Source organism: Dioscorea cayenensis, chromosome 17, assembly GCF_009730915.1.
Source record: "Dioscorea cayenensis subsp. rotundata cultivar TDr96_F1 chromosome 17, TDr96_F1_v2_PseudoChromosome.rev07_lg8_w22 25.fasta, whole genome shotgun sequence".
Taxonomy (NCBI): Eukaryota; Viridiplantae; Streptophyta; class Magnoliopsida; order Dioscoreales; family Dioscoreaceae; genus Dioscorea; species Dioscorea cayenensis.
Window position 1 is genome coordinate 18870035 of NC_052487.1, and position 17299 is coordinate 18887333.

General features: G+C 32.6%; 1 non-coding gene and 1 pseudogene across 1 annotated transcript; both read right to left on the bottom strand.

The window, feature by feature from the left end:
* Nucleotides 1-321: 321 nt before the first annotated feature.
* On the bottom strand, nt 322-479 carry LOC120281553. Its single transcript, XR_005542691.1, has one exon. It is a non-coding gene; the product is annotated as a U4 spliceosomal RNA (small nuclear RNA).
* Nucleotides 480-5424: 4945 nt separating this feature from the next.
* On the bottom strand, nt 5425-15180 carry LOC120281421 (annotated as a pseudogene).
* Between the last annotated feature and the right edge of the window lie 2119 nt (nt 15181-17299).

A 17299-nucleotide genomic window follows, 5' to 3' on the forward strand; every position in this document is an offset into this window, starting at 1 on the left:
GTAATATTTATTTATTTGTCTAAAAAAATTTCTTCATACCACTTTAAAATTTCATAATTAATTAAAAAAATTTACAAACTTTGATAAGTTGCAATAAAAAATTAACAGTAAAATACATCGCTATTTGGTAGCCCATGCTTCCAGTAAAATACATCCCTATTTAGTAGTAGTTAATGTTTCAGTTAACAATTTCAAAGAAACAAATAAAATCACAATTACAGATAGCTGTAAATGCAATAAGAATTTCTGCTTTGACCAGCAACCTATAACGCTAGTTACTTAATAGAGAAGAGTATGGATTTGATAATTTAAGTATTGATGGGCTTTACCCTGGGTTAGGAGGGAGCCCTTCCAGAAATTCTCAGTGGCGCTGGGCTGAACCCAGGCCAATGAGGGGGTTTGGAAATAGTTTTCAACCAGCAATTGACGCGCCTCGGTTATAACCTCACTAGCTGCGTCATTGCCCCAAGCGCAAAGATGCTCTCATAACTTCTCCAACCTTTCCTTTTATAGGCACTGCTTCTCATCACTTTCTTTTCATAGCCGATGTGGGACTATTGTTATTGTTAATATTATATAGCATGCATCGCATCATAACCGTCCACTGTGCTTCATTGCTTTGTAATGGCTTGGATATTTGATTAGTTATAGCAAACGTCTTGATTTTGATAATAATTAATTTGGGTTTTATTTAAATAAAAGTTATTGGGTTTTAATTTGGTTTTTTTGAGTGAGTGGAGAATGAAAGATGGACAACCAACCTCCTTGGTGAACTTCAAAGAGCAATGTGATTAGGAATGGTAATAGGGTGGGGCGGGGCGGAGTACGCCTCTACCATCCCCGCCCCAAATGGCAATAGAGTAGGGTGGGGCGGGGACGCCTTTACCATCCCCGCCCTGCCCCGCCCATCTCTTTTTTTATTCATAAATCTCTCACCCCACCCCGTCCTACCCTGCTCATAGTTACAAATAAGTAACTAAAATTTCTAAAAATATTTTTAAAATATATTTTTTTATAATACATATACTTATAAAAACAAGCTCATAAGAAATTTATTGAATTTTTTTTAAAAAATTTCATTTACCCCTACACTATATAATATTTATAATAAGTTAAATTAATAATAGGGCGGGTGGTGCATGGAAAAACCAAACCCACCCCGCCAACTTAAATATGGGGCGGATCGGGTTGGAAGAAACGGGTCGGTTCGGTTTTTGCCATCCCTAAATGTGACATCATATATGCATAACTCTCTACTATAGTGATGGATTCTCCAACTGATACATTATGAATTGGCTAACTCATCATTTTTAAAGTTTATGAGAATAAAAATATATCTTTGCTTTGCCATAGTTGTATATCAATTTTAGTATCTTTAATAAGAATAATGATAAAAATATGATTACTTGATGTATGGATGTACTATTTTAGTTTAACCCTTTACTTTATATTAGGTGAAAAACGTATTGGTGTAATGTTGTAAATCGGGAGAAAGGTAAAAATAGGATCTCACTTTAACCAAAAATAGATTATATAAATTATGGGGAAGAAAGGTGCACACAAGTATTGGGAGGAAAAATGAAGGAAATATATATTAAGTATGTGGAATCACCGATATTAAGTATAAAAAGCCTTACTCGACCAAGTGGAATGTGCTCCCCTACCCTAATAGATCTAGTAGCACAATGCCAAAGCTGAAAATAACTCTTTTAGGAGTAACCCTTCCTTAAAACAAAAAGACGACAGTAATTTTACACAATTGCTTGGCTAAGATTAAATGGTAGATTTAATTAAAAGACATTTTTTGAGGCATGTTAAACAACATGAATTTGTTACAACATATGACCTCAGTTACTTGTGTACAAGCTTTGTTGAAGACTTGCAGAGGTGTTGCAAGGACCGCTTTCAAGGGAATGTTGTCAACTTTTTGATTCCAGGTAAAACTTTTGATTCCAGTTAAAAAAGTATACCAATATTTATTACTACTGGTAAAATATCTGATTTAGTCCCTCTAATATAGTGGACTCGCCACTTTTGGTCCTCTAATATAATTTGTCCCGAGAGATTCTCTATTTTAATATTTGGGAAATATAAGTTCTCTCTCTAATATAATTTGTCCTCAAGAGGCCCTATGAATTTATATTTCTCAAATATTTAAATAGAGGGACCTCAAAGGACAAAAACATATAGTAGGACCAAAAAGATGATCGACTATATAAGAGAGACTAAATAAGGTATTCTACCAAAACTATTTTATTAGTTTTCAGTAACATTTGCCAAAAATGTTGCTTCAAAAAACATGTAGAATCAAAAAGGATCTAATATATATATATAGTAGATATTCTCAATTCCCTCACTCTGAGGTGACAACACTATACTATTTTTAGTTAGTGGCCAACAAAAAGCATAGCTAGATGATTGGTTTCTCAATTGTAATAACCTCTATATTATTGCTGAATATGGGTACTTTATGAGGTATAGCATGTACAGAATTGTTTTTAAACTTCTTATTGGTTATGTTCTAAATTTATTTTTTTGTTTATAGGTTCCCTTTTGAAGTATGGGAATTTTGCTGTGTTTGTGATTTTAAATTGATGGCAATGGTTTTGCCTTTATTTCAACCTTATGCAAAGCTTAAGATCTCACAGAAGATCTAGTTGGGGTGAAAAAGAAGGAGTTTATGACTGAATTGAGGTTAGAGGTTACAACAACAAGGTGAAGAAAAGCATTTTTTTTTTTTTTAAAAAAAACAATCTATTCTAAGTAGCTAATATTATTAAAAAGTAGAAAGGAACAAAGAACAACAAATAGAGGTAGAGGCTAGGAGAATAGGAAGAGACAAATAGACAGATAGACTAACAAAATAGACACAACAAACAGACAGAACAAAAATTAGACAAAAGAGTAGTCATTATGAGTAGAGATGGCAATAGGTAGGGTGTGGGTAGGATATGTCAAAACCCTTATCCTTACTCATAACCCGTACCATGTACTCATACCTTCCAAGGGAAAAAATCATACACTTACCCTTACCAGTTGGGTACCCGCTTCCTCGATTATCTTAAATTATATAATCACATAAAAATTATATGTAACAATTTGATTTATATAAAATAACAAGTTGATTGATTTTCATTGACATCCATTTAAGACTCAATGATAACTCCGCCTTTTTTTTTTGTTTATGTTTAAGTATCTTGGTTTTTGTTTTAAATTTTTTCATATATCTACTATTTATATTTTATATAGTTTCGAATTTTATAGATGTCTAGTGAGATTTTGAAGAATTGCAATTGTAAGTTAAGTAGTTCTCATAAAATTGTAAATTAATTGATTAATTTATATATCCAATTGATTTTTTTATTAGCATCTTATTTTCCCATTCTTATAATTTATAAAATAAATTATTATAACGTTATTTTTTAATATTTGTTTTATAATTTTAAATTTTTTTAAAATTTAATTATGATTCATAATATAAATCCAAAATTCAATTTGATAATATTATGCTCTATCAAATATAAATATAAAAATTAAATAAAATTCAAAATAATATATTAAAAAAAATTAAACTATTATTTTCAAATTAATCCTTATGAAAATGGATTTTGGGTAAATTGTGGGTAAATATTTAGCTTAATAAATATATATTAACCAAACACAGCTGGAAGCTGAGAGATTCTAATGCAGGTTTATTTTGCTTCTCTGGAGGAGTTTTCAGGCTATTAGGAGTTACAGGACTGCAACCAATTGTGTAAAGAAGAAAACAAAATGAAGAGAAGTATTTATTTTTTTTTTAAGAAAAAAAATCTATATTAGGTAGCTAATAGTATTAAAAGGAAGAAATGAACAAACAATAACAAATAGAGGTAGAGGCTGAGAGAACAACAAGAGATAGGCAGACAGGCAAACTAACAAAATAAGCACAGCAGACGAACATAACTTTGACGAAAGAGTAGCCATTATGAGTAGAGATGGCAACAGATAAAACATGGGTAGGATATGTCAAAAAGAGGGGGAAGAATTGTACCTTTATCTATAGAGTACCCACTTACCCGATTATTTTGAATTAAATAATCATAAAAATAATTATATGTAACAATTTGATTTATATAAAATAACAAGTTGATTGATTTTCATTGGCATCCATTTAGGACTCAATTATAACTCTACTTTTTATTTATTTATTTATGTTTAATTATCTTGTTTTTTGTTTTAAATTTTTATGTATCTACTGTTTATATTTTATATAGTTTCAATTTTATAAATATCTAGTAAAATTTTGAATAGAAATGCAATTGTAAATTAAATAATTATTATAAATTTGTAAATTATTATATCCAATTGATTTTTTATTAGCATCTTATTTTCCAATTCTTATAATTTATAAAATAAATTATTGTGACGTTAATTTTTTTTATATTTATTAATTTTTATTTTTTTTAATTTAATTATGATTTTTAATATAAATTCAAATTTCAATTTTGATAACAATATGCTCTATCAAATATAAATATAAAAACAAAATAAAATTCAAAATAATATATTAAAAAAAAATTTAAACTATTATTTTCAAATTAATCACCATAAAAATGAATTTTGAGTAAATTGTGGGTAAATGTTTAACTTAATAAATATATATATATATATACATGTACGGGTACATACATACTCTTACTCATACTCGTACCTGGTCAAAAAGGGTAATATTTTATTTGACCAGGAACGGATACAGGTATACCCATCGGACGCAGAAATTTACTGTAGAGGGAATTGAAGAAGCAACACTCAGCTCAGTACTTGGCTTCCTCATAATCTTGAAGAATTCAGTAACAGAGGATTTCAGCTTATCCAAAGCATCACCATGACCACCAGAAACTCTTCAGCTCAGACTTGCCTGCTTCTAGCAACCGGACACAGTTGGAAGCTGAGAGAGATTCCAAGGCAAGTTTATTTTGCTTCTCTGAAGGATTGTGTTTTTCAAAGAAACTTAATGGAAGCTCAAGTTTCATGTGCCAACATTGGTAAAGAACAACAAAACAATATGTTTCACATTAAATTTCAATTGAAATTTGAACTACCTAATCATCTTTTTTTCTTACCATTATCAACATGAGCTGAACTCTATGTAGGATAGCTAAAGATATAAAGTGGCTCAAAATTTTGATATTCATATTCACACTATACACGCCAACAAAGAAAAAACACAAAAATGATTCATCATCAATGTAATCATCAATGTAGTAATATGTGTTTCTGATGCAAAAATTCACTCTGATTTTTGGCTTATTGCAAATGTGGAAACATGATGCTGTATATCTTGTGCGGAGAATGGTAAAGTGCTTCGTCGGGTATTCATCAGCCTTTGGTCCTCTAGTGCAATCGCTTTGTTCAACAAGTAAGGAGAAAATCAAACTGCTGATGGCATATGATACGTATATTTCAGTAAGTGAGGTTCATGTGTGTCAGTTCATGTTACTAGCAGATACTTTATTATTAAAACTTAAAATTGTTATTGCTAGAATATAATTGAATAACAAGACAATTTATATCAGCATGATTTTTCCCAGTTTAATAGTGTGAAAATCAATTCTGTAACTGAACTCATATGTTGAGGTTTACTTTTTCCCACTGTCTTTTTTGTCTATTAATTCTTAATGGCTCCACAATAAAATGAGAATTTAAGGTAGACAACTAAGAATAATATATACCTCCCTGCTTCCTTCATCGTATTTGTACTGTATGGAAACCAGAAGCCGATAAATGGCTGTGAGGTTTTATCTTGCTTCTGAATCCCAAAGCTCTCGCATTAGATAGTCCCTGCATCAAATGCCACAAACCATTAAAATGTCACTAAGTTCATGAAAAAAATGGAAAGGCTAGGAGATTGGCTTTCCAAGAGATGATAAGGTAGATATCACAGCACATACGTCCTCGCTGAATTTATTTAGAAACTGCAAGCTTACAACATGCTCAACAAGAAAATGTGAAAGCCACACAAGTAGCATAGATATATAGATTTATCATAAATGAAATCACGAGTTGCTCACCCCAGCTTTGCTTTGAACTGGTATGAGGGTTGCAATAACATCTTCTATAGAGTAGAGTCCCAAGCTTTGCATTAGATGGTCCCTGCATCAAATGCCACAAAACATCAAAATGTCACTAAGTTCATGAAAAAAAATGGAAAGGTTAGGAGATTGGCTTTCCAAGAGATGATAGAATAGATATCACAGCACATACGTCCTAGTTGAATTTATTTAGAAACTGCAAGCTTACAACTTGCTCAACAAGAAAATGTGAAAGCCACACAAGTAACATAGATATATAGACATATCAAAAATGAAATCACAAGTTCCTCACCGCAGCTTTGCTTTGAACTGGTATGAGGGTTGCAATAACTTCTTCTATAGTGGGTCAGTGCTTAGGTTCATATTGCAAGCATTGAGAAGCAAGTTGCACCAAAGCAGTAGCCTCTTCAATGAAATATTCACTTCAAATGAGAATCCAGAAAGATGAGGATATCATCACCACCCATCATGCCTAGAGCCTGGAAACATGAAACATGATCATAACAAATAGATCACAAATTATTTCGAATAGAATTTCAGAAATGCAAAAGATAATTTAGGTGTGTACGGTCATGATGCTTTTGACTCATAGACAAGTGAATTGCACTGATGGCTGATTCACTTTTATGCTTAAATTGCAAAAAATCTGCCTAAAAGGGAATCAATAGAAGAAAAGAAGAAGAAACTAATTAATGTATGAGGGATCTGGTATGTATAAAAGACTTACCTGACCTGGTGGAATATGCCCTCCGCCCAGTAGATCCCGTAGCACAGTGCCAAAGCTGAAAATAACGCTTTCAGGAGTGACCCTTCCTAGAAAAAGAAAAGAAATTACAGTAATTTCACACAATTAATTGGCTAAGATTTTTTGAATGGAAGATTTAATTAAAATACAAACCCAGCTACTTAATCATATTTTCTTACTAAAAGAGAATCAAAGTACATGCAGACAACTATAACATGGTTAAAGATGCAGACAATCTAGGTCAGTACCAGTTCTTAAGAACTCTGGAGGAGTGTAAGCGAGGTTAGTGCCGCAACTTCTACCATCCCTGCTATTTTTCACAAGAACGAAGCAAGAAAGACAAGGATTGTCATTCTGCGAAAGAACAAAATGTCAACAAACTTTCAAATTACCATGGAAAATGACATCTAAGAAGATCATGCATCATGTTTACAAGAATTTCTTAGTTCTTTTGTTTAAAAAGCACAAGCACTGCAGTAGCAAAAAAATTAAGGATTTCAAATGAACAACCCAACCTAAATTCAGCAATACCCATTTATAAGTTCCAACTTTCCCATTTAAAACTGTTAGAATAAGGCTATATGGAATATAGAGAGAATGAAGAGAGGAAGAATGATATGAAGAGTGATGTTCATGTAGTGATGTGTATACAAGTATATATAGACACAAGAAGTAAAAGGCTAAAATGGGCTATATAGTAATGGGCTCTTTAACAAAAACATGAAAAAAAATAGTCATAATAAATATGTATTTATCACCCAGCAAGCAAACTTATAATTGTCATAGCATAGCAACAAACAGAAAGTCATGCGATTGCTTAAAATAGTGGAGCATTCTTACGATAAGCAAAATTATAGAAACAATTTAAATAACTTTGTCATCAAACTAGGGAAACAGTTATCAGTGTGTTGATAATATAATTAGAGCACCTAATAGTCCCACATCAATTAAGCCAATCTCAGCCTCTTAAGACCTATCCTATCAGTTTAAGCTTTTAGGTTGAATGAAACCTACATAATATGTTTGATACATCTAACATAGTATTTGAGCATGACTAATTGATTTTTGCGATAAGGCCACCTAAAATAAACTTAACGATAATGTGCATTAGAGTAATTGATAGTCCAAAACAGCTACTGGTGGTACACATATATATGAATCCGTAATATAAGTTTCTGTGTCTCTCAACCTATCAAGTTGAATCAAGGGAACAAAACACGTTTGGTTTCTATGTAATATTTGTAATGAAATAGATATTTAGCGAAGATAACCATGACTAATATTTCACTTTTGTTTCTCATGGCAATTACAGTGTAATATTTGAAGAGAAAGTAATAAAGATTGCTTGCTTTATAAATCAGTTCATTAGTATTACAAAAAAATTTAGTTCTTATAAAAATATTTACTAAACATGACCTTGTCAAAGAGAACTCTGTTTGAATGCAGATCATGATACACAGTCCATCCTTCACTGCTGCAATATTCCAAGGCCTGCTATATAGTATGCGGCTCTAAAGCGTTTAGCCCATTTCATGGACTGATTTTCAACTACAGAAATAACGAAGAAATCATTTAATATCTTAAAACATGATGAAATAAAGATACATGGAAAATTTGTACAATATGACCATGGAACTTGCCCTTATCAATATCAATAAATAATCTAACATGAAGAAGCACAAGTAAATTTATGAAAATGCAAATAAAATTGAAGACACAACAAGCAAAAAGACATACCATCAACACACCAAAGCAAGTCTAATTGCAAGCAGGATATTAACTGATAAGCTACATTTCCTTACAGGGTTTTCAAGCTTCGCAATAAATTATTGAAAATAATCGACTAGTTTTTTAAGAAATACATGGCATCTTGTTCCCACTTTCTGCTACTTGTGGTTAATTCCGAACCAAGCTGGAAGACTGTTGAAAATATTCTATTTGTACCATTGGTAATACTAAGGGCTAAAAAGCAATGAAAGAGCTAGGAGCAGCTTACTATAGGGTTAAATCTACAATAGGGAAGGAAAGATGTATGGAAGACAGGGAATACCACACAGAGGTGATTTATGAGAGGAGAAAAGGGGGAATTCTTGATTTTCAATTTTTAAATAAAAAAATAGGCAATTGGGATATTATTCAAGAGTCTAACATGTAGATTGTGGTTAAAACTGAGAACATAACAAATATAGGGCTATACTAGAGTAGCATTATAACCAAAGTGGAAATTACGTGTGCCAAAGGTCAAGATTTTGTTGGCTTAAGGAGACGCAAATACCACCTCCTCTCAAAGTTGCAAATAGTAGTAGCAGAAAATCTTATTTTATAATATTACATAATGAAAGTAGGGTATAATATGAGTACAAAAAGATTTGCCGAGTGTACTATTACACCAAACCTGTTCAAGCAGCACAAAAGTGAAAGGTGTCTGCCATGTCATTCTCTATGTAACCAGATGGGCTGATCTTCACTTGAAAGTCCTTTCCAATGAAGGAAATTAGAGGAGCTATCTGACCCATGTAAGCTTGAAGCTTGGACAGCTTCCATCCTATTTTTGATGCCATACTAGACATCCTGAATGAAGTTAAACAATGAGAACACTGGGTCATAAAGTACCTTTGTTATTAAAGTTCAAAGAGAGAAAAGGGCAAGGAGGTAATTCTAACCAGCTAAGGTGTCAATACAATTACATAAGTTACCCTCAATTATTAAAATTTGGAACCAAGGATAGGAAAGGCATGGTATGAAAGGAGATCAAATTCGAATTTGACGCAGTAGATAAACTAGACCAGTAGATACACTAGACTTATAGACATGTTAGATGAAGAGAAAAAGAATTTGGTAATTCTTGTTTGTTCTCCTAATTATAATTAAACTCGGCCCAATCTTTTACTAAAAAAGGATTGAGCCGAATAAAATAAAGAATGAGTATCTTATACGTTAGTACAATTGCATAAGTTACCCTCGGTCGTTAATTCAATGACAAAAGGAGAAAAGACCAGTGAGGTAATCTCCAAAGTGCTAATGTGTCTAAACAGACTTGCTGAAGCTGAGAGTGAGGAAGTGCTAGGGTACTTCTCTATTAAATCTTCTTGTTCTTCTCTACTGAATCTTCTTGCTCTCTAGTCTCCAGGATTTCTTTGTAATCTTGCTCATCAATGAAATTTTTCTTCCATTTGTGTTGATGCTCTATTTTAGCTTGATTGCTTGTGTGAAGTGTATCAATATCGGTATCAGAGAGTTCAAATCTTGTAGGAGAATTCAGCAATTTTCTTTGCAAAGGTGGAGACAATCGATTCATGGAAACTAAAGGGCAACAACTGAAGCAGTTTGAAGAGTCTTCTCAGAGATCAGATTTAGAAACAAGATATAGAAATTCAAGAAATCAGATAAAGACAACGTAAAGACATGGAGGAGGTAGGATCCTTGCTTCTGAAGTTGAAAACAATGATTAGCTCTCAAATTTCGGGAAATGTTTCACCTTTTGTTAGATCGGAGATAGATCAATAGGTTAATTCAGTCAAAATTAAGTAGATTGGAGTTCCCTGAGTTCTGTAAAAAGAATCTTGGAGATTGGTTGTATAAATGCGATCAGTTACTTGAATATGATGACACTCCAGATGATGCAAAGATCAAAATTGCATCCTTGCACTCAGGGTAAAACCCTACAATGGCATCAAAATTTCATGAAAAACAGGACAAGTAGGAGACACCAGGGTGGATTGAGTATATGCATGCATTAAATATTAGATTCGGTGATAAGTTGGATAGTGATCCCATGGCAGAGCCTATGAATATCAAGCGAACTGGTTCAGTACAAGCTTATCTAGATAAGTTTGATGGCATTCTTAATAGAGCTCAGCTCTTGGAGGAGTACACTGTGAGTTGCTTCCTTAGTGGTTTGAAGGAGGAGATTCAATACCCTGTTAGGATGTTTGCTCCTAGAAACTTGCAACAAGCTATTACTCTAGCTAAATCGCAGGAACTAATGGTTGAGAATTTACTATAAAAAAAAATGATGCAAAAAAAAGTTAGTTCAGCACGTTTGTTACCCATGCCCAAGTGTCAACAGGAATTGAGACAAAATTCTTATAACAAGACCAACAGCTTCAATATGAATGGAAGTCCTAACAGACCATATAAGCAGTTAACTAGCAGGGAGGAGATTGATGAAAAAAGAGGTAAAGGTCTGTGCTTTTAGTGTGATGAAAGATATACTCCAGGCCATTAATGTAAAAAGAAACAACTCTACAAGGTAGAGTTGTATAGAGATGAGAATACAGAAATTGATGTTAGTGAAGATGAGGGAAATATTACTGAAACTGAAAGTAGTGAGCCAGAAATGATATCACCAGTAATTTTTTTGAATGCTCTGGTTTCTAGTGGAGAAATTTCATCGATATGTTTACAGTGGAGAAATTGGGGTGTAAAGCTGTTTCTAGTTCTCCTGTGACTGTGGTAGTAGCTGATGGAAATAAACTTCAGTGTGATAAAATGTGTGTTGGGTTGAGTCAGAAGATGCATGAGCATGAATTTAAAAGGTGGTTTCCTGGTCTTGCCTTTGAAGGGTTGTCAGATGGTCCTAGAAATTCAGTGGCTGGTGTTTCTGTGCCCTATCATATGGGATTTTAAGCAGTTAAGAATGGAGTTCTTTATTGGCAAGAAAAAAGTGGTTTTAAGAAGATCTCCTTTGCCTAAACTTCAATTGATGCAAGGGAAATCTTTGATTAAGGCACTATAGTTGCCAGCAGAGTTATGTAAGGTGCAGCTTTGTTCTTTACAGGCTATTGCAACTGCTGAACATTACAGACACGAAGAAATTGATCAGTGAAATCCCTATAATCCAGAACAGAAGGAAGAGTTGGAACAATTGTTGTTGAAATATGAAAAGTTTTCTGTGAAATGCAGTCATTACATCCTATTAGAAGCTGCGATCAGAACATTGTTTTGATGGTGGGAACAAATCCAACTTGTGTAAGGCCTTATAGATACCTTGCATTCCAAAAATATATATTGGAGGGATTGATGTCTGAAATGCTGGAAAAAGTAATTATTAGCCCCAGCTCAAGTCCACGTTCATATCCTGTGATGTTGGTAAGGAAAAAAAAGACAGTAATTGGCATCTATGTGTGAATTATAGAGCTCTTAATAAAAAGACTAAAGATAAATTTCCAATTCCCTTAATTTAGGAGTAAGTGGATGAATTGAATGGAGTTTGAGTATTTTTCTATGTTGGATCTGCAGTCTGGTTACCATCAAATCAGAATGAATCAAGAGGATATAAGACTGCTTTTAGAACTCATGATGAACATCATGAGTTCTTAGTCATGCCTTTTGGTTTGACTAATGCCCCATCTGCATTTCAGAGATTAATGAATGACATTTTCAAACCTTTTCTAAGGAAGTTTGTGTTAGTTTTTTCTTATGACATTTTGGTATATAGCAAAACTTGAAATTTACATATAAGTCACTTAGGTTTCATTTGATACGCAAAATTTTGAGGTACAACACCGCACAACTTCTCTTGTTCTTTGTTTGGTTTGTTAAAAAGTTGAGAGTATAACACAAGAGGATGTCAGAGTACAACAGTAGTAGTTAAAATTTTTGTACCACCAAAACCTCGGTACAAAAATTTTATAGTGGTACAACGCATATAAAGACTAAATTACCCTTAATAAAGAATAAAAATTACAATCATGTATATCACATCCCACAACGTTCATCAAGTCCCCGACCTTGCACCTCTTTCTCTTCCCCTGGATGCCCTTCCTCATCTTCATAGTCCATTTCTCCCTCTTCCTCTCCCTTTCCTCCTGTTTTTCTCTCTTCTATTTTTTTCCTCTCTCGTTTCTCTCAAATTTTGGGGTCTTTTTGAAATTTTAGGGTTTCCAGGGACTCTAGAGATATCGGTTAAGGATTCACGCTGAAAAAGCACATGTTAAGCTTATAAGTTTTTATCTATTTCATTCAATAACTTAATAAACAAGGGATTTAATTATATTTATGATGGATTTTGAGTTATATTACTATATTTTATAGTTTTCCTAATGCTATTTATGTTTTCATTACAATTTAAATAATATACAATTTTTTTTAATGTAAGATCGATATCTTAAAATTAACATTTTAAATCATAAAAATTAACATAATTTTTTTTAATATTTCTATCCAAAAATTAAAAATTTAAATTGTATAAAAATAAATATAAATCTTTTTATATCTTATATTCTTCAATCATAGATATGATTTTCATAGACATATCAAACATATTAGCAATTTCATATAAAAAATAATATTATTTGGCCGATTGATATATTAACCGAATTTATCATGTATTTTTTAACAAGAAATTAATTTTGCATATATTTTGAAAATTTAAAAAAAATATAATTCTGATTCACTAAGTTGATTAATTATAAAAAAAATTAATTAAAATATTGAAAACGAGAGCTTGTTGTAAAGTTGTTTATTGTAAAACAAACATAAGATAGTACAAAGGGTATTAGAAGTAACTTTATAATATTTTTTTTTAGTACTCGAGAAGCTATCCATAAAATATCAAATCTGATACAAGACAAATAGTTGTGTTGTACTACAACTGCTTGTTATGTTTTGTACTGCTTATGCTGTACTTAGCTGCGTATCAAACGCACCTTTAGAGATAGTATTCAAGACAATACCACTTCATCTATTAAGTGCTAAAGAAGTGTTCATTTGCAAAAAGAAAAATTGACTACAATGGGCATACAATTAGTAAGGATGGTGTGGAAAAGGATAAACAAAAAGTAGAATGAATACTGTCTTGGCCTACACCTAAGTCAGTAAAGGAAGTGAGAGGGCTTTTGGGGCTGGCAGGGTATTCCAGGAGGTTTATTAGATGTTTTGGAATTATATCTAAACCACTGGCCAATATGCTAAGGAAAAATTTCAAATGGAGTCAGGAAAGTATCACAACTTTTGAAGAGCTTAAGAACTAATGACTAATGCTCTCCTTTTGGCATTGCCAGATTTTGATATTAAATTCACTGTTGAAACTGATGCCAATGAAAATGGAGTTGGAGCTGTGTTAATGCAATAAGGCAGACCAATAGTTTACTCAAGCAAAGCTCCGCCAAAGCAACATAAGACCTTATCTACCTATGAAAAGGAGATGTTGGCCATAGTTTTGTTCATTAGAGGCCATACTTGTTGGGAAGACATTTTAAAATCAAAACTTATCACCAGAGTTTAAATATATTTTACAGACTTACAGCAAAGAATTGTTACTCCAATTCAACAAAAATAGCTACCCAAATTACTGGGTTATGACTTTGAACTCTTACATGAGAAAGGAATTGAGAATAAAGTGGCAGATGCCTTATCAAGGAATCCAGTGCTCATGACTGTCTCAGTAGTAAATTCAGAAATTTAGAATAAAATTCACAGTTAACTGTTACAATTAATTAAGCAATTACAGCAGGATCCTGACAACAACCTCACTACACCAGGTCACAGGGACAATTGAAAATGAAGGAAAAGATAGTAGTGGGAAATGATGAAGAATTGAAGCAGCTGTTACTAAAAGAATTTAATGTTAGTTTTATGGGTGGCCACTCTGATGTTGAAGTTGCAATAAGGAGAATTACCAATTATTTCTGATGGAGAGGAATAAAGCAACAGGTACAAAAGTATATGAGTGGTGGGGACGGCAGGGCCCAATCCCGTGCCCACCAATCCTTACAACTACTTTTTAAACACAGATTCAAACCCAGAGCATCAAACAGAAATGACAAAGAATCAGCACAGAACCAAATCAAAAACAAGAAATACAAGGGAGAGCAAAACATACAGCGATGCTTGGCAATGGCAAGCGTATCATTAGGCATGAACTCCGCCACAAGTAGCCGCTCATCCCCATCGCAGCAGTATCCAATCGCCGGTGTCTCAACTTTCCCACTGCAATCGCAATCCAAATCTCTCACCAAGAACCACAATAAGATCACCAAGAAACAAGAAGTTAAACAAGAACGAACCCTGAACTGCTCGGCATCAGGCCAGGCGACCTTGGAGAACTTCTTGACGGCGGCGGCAACGAAGGTGGCCCTTGTAGACGGAACTCGGGACTTTAACGCCGCCTTCTGAGATGATGTTCTGGCGGGAGAATCCATCCGTCGCCGCCCTAAGCTGAGCAAGAGAATACCGGGGGGAAGGGATGCGGGCTGGGAGTTGTCATTGACGTTGGCGTGCGGGGCATGGTGGTGGTCGCCGGAGTTGGGGTTCTCCGGCTGGTGGGAGGAGGAGACGCGGCCTTCCATCGCCGGCGGGGAGTTGGGAAATGGGAATGATTTTGGGGTGGTTGGGGATCAAAGGGAGAGGGAATGATGGGATGGTGATGCTGTTAGGGATTTGAACAAAGAAATAAGATTTGGGATAAAAAAAAATACAAATTACGCGGTCAATCTCATTATTTTATACGATTGTTGGGCTGACCTTTAGGTTTTTAAATTTTTACAATCATGATTTATTTTAATTTATTTTGGACTTTATTTGACTAGAAAAAAATCTATCAGATAATATTGCGTATTATTTTTAATTAATTAACTTATTATATTTATATATGTTTTATAAGATAGATAATTAATTAAAAAAACCAATGTTTTAAATCCGGTTTAACCTGATGACCCAATTTAACTAAACCCGACCATGTCACCAAAATTATTAAAAAACTCAACACGAAAAACTACTTAGTTGACTAAACCAGATACCGGGTTGAACCCAGTCAATACTAAATAATATATAAATTTTATTTTTAGTTTTTAATATTATGATTTGTTTGAGTTTGTATTTTAAATTATATTAGTTTGTCGTTGGATTTTATTTAATATGTTAAACAGTTATTTATAAATTATAAAAAATAGTAGTTTTAATATATCTTATATATTTATATAAAATTAAATTATAAAAAGATTAATGATATTTTTACCGAATAAATTTCTCGAATAAGTTTCGTGGATGTTAAGTTGGTATCCATATCAACATCCACGTCATTCTTTCTTTATATTTTTTTTAAAAAAAATTAATTTCTTTTTATTATCAAAATCTTAAATTTAAACATTTAATCGTAAAAGATAAACCATGTAAATGATAAACCGAAAACCCCTCCCTAAATCCTAAACTAAAAATCACAAACCCCCACAGGATTTAGGGTTTAGGGCATAGGATTTAGGGTTTAAGGCTTGGGGTTTAGGGTTTAATATTTATTATTTAGGGTTTAAATTTTTAGATTTTTAGGATATAGATTTTGTAGTATTTGGGTTTATGATTTTAGATATAGTTTTATAATATTTTTTAAAATTGTAAGTATTTAAAAAACTTTAAAGATCAAATTTAAAGTTTATATAAAAAAATAATGAAGTGAATGAGGATGTGGATGACAAGTTGGGCATCCACGTCATTCGGGAAACATATTCGATAAATATATTCGATAAAAATAGCATCGCTCTTATAAAAATATATATTATATTCATATCTAAGTTAACTTCGGATTAACTCTGGTCTTACTTTGGTTCTACCATTGACTCATGACTCAAGAGATTTCTTATATCGCAGCCCTAAGTCCAACATCTAAACATTGAAAAAAACCAAAAAGAATAAACAAATAAAAAAAACAAAATATAAACAAAGTATCCTGGAAGTGCAAATATATATATATATATATATATATATATATATATATATATATATATATATATATAAAGAGAAACAAACACAAATAAAACCACTGAAAGTTGACCTTTTACTACTAGATGGAGAGTCTTCCATAGAATGGTCTAATAAGGAGAGATTACACCAGCCTGACTCCTTTGTCAGAAAAGACTCATCTAGATTGTCTGTCTCTCTTCAGCAAAACTCCACAAACTCTAGGCTTTATTTGACATAAGAAACAGTCTTTCGAGTAATTCATTTTTATTCTACAATGGTAAAAACCCATGATAGGAATATATGGAGTAAATATCTCAGTAGGTTAACAATCATGACCAAATTACACTTTACGTATCAATACTTCATTTTGTATTTTTTTTAATGAATATTTTGTTTCAATTAGAGCTCATCTAAGGATTCCAACATAAAATTGCAAACTAGATGTCACAACAATCATGTCACCTACACCCTTATTTTTGGGTAACCCAATTAAATATGAATCTATGATACATCCAGTTGAAAAGTTTTTGTAATTTGATGACTCAAATAAAAATGAATGAATAGTTAAATAACTATTTAAATAATTTACTACAAAAAAATGTTTGCACTAAGTTTTGGAGTACATAGTGCTTCCAATGTTTTTCTTTTTTAGCAAGTAGGAGTTACAAGAACTGAAGAAGAAGAAAGCATTAAAAGGATAAACAGAGCACCAGAGCAAGATCACTCAGCCAAATTAGAAGAAGAAGTTGGAATTGGAACAGGCGTCTTCAAGCCATCTGGGTCGGTCTCTTCCCTGGAAAAATAG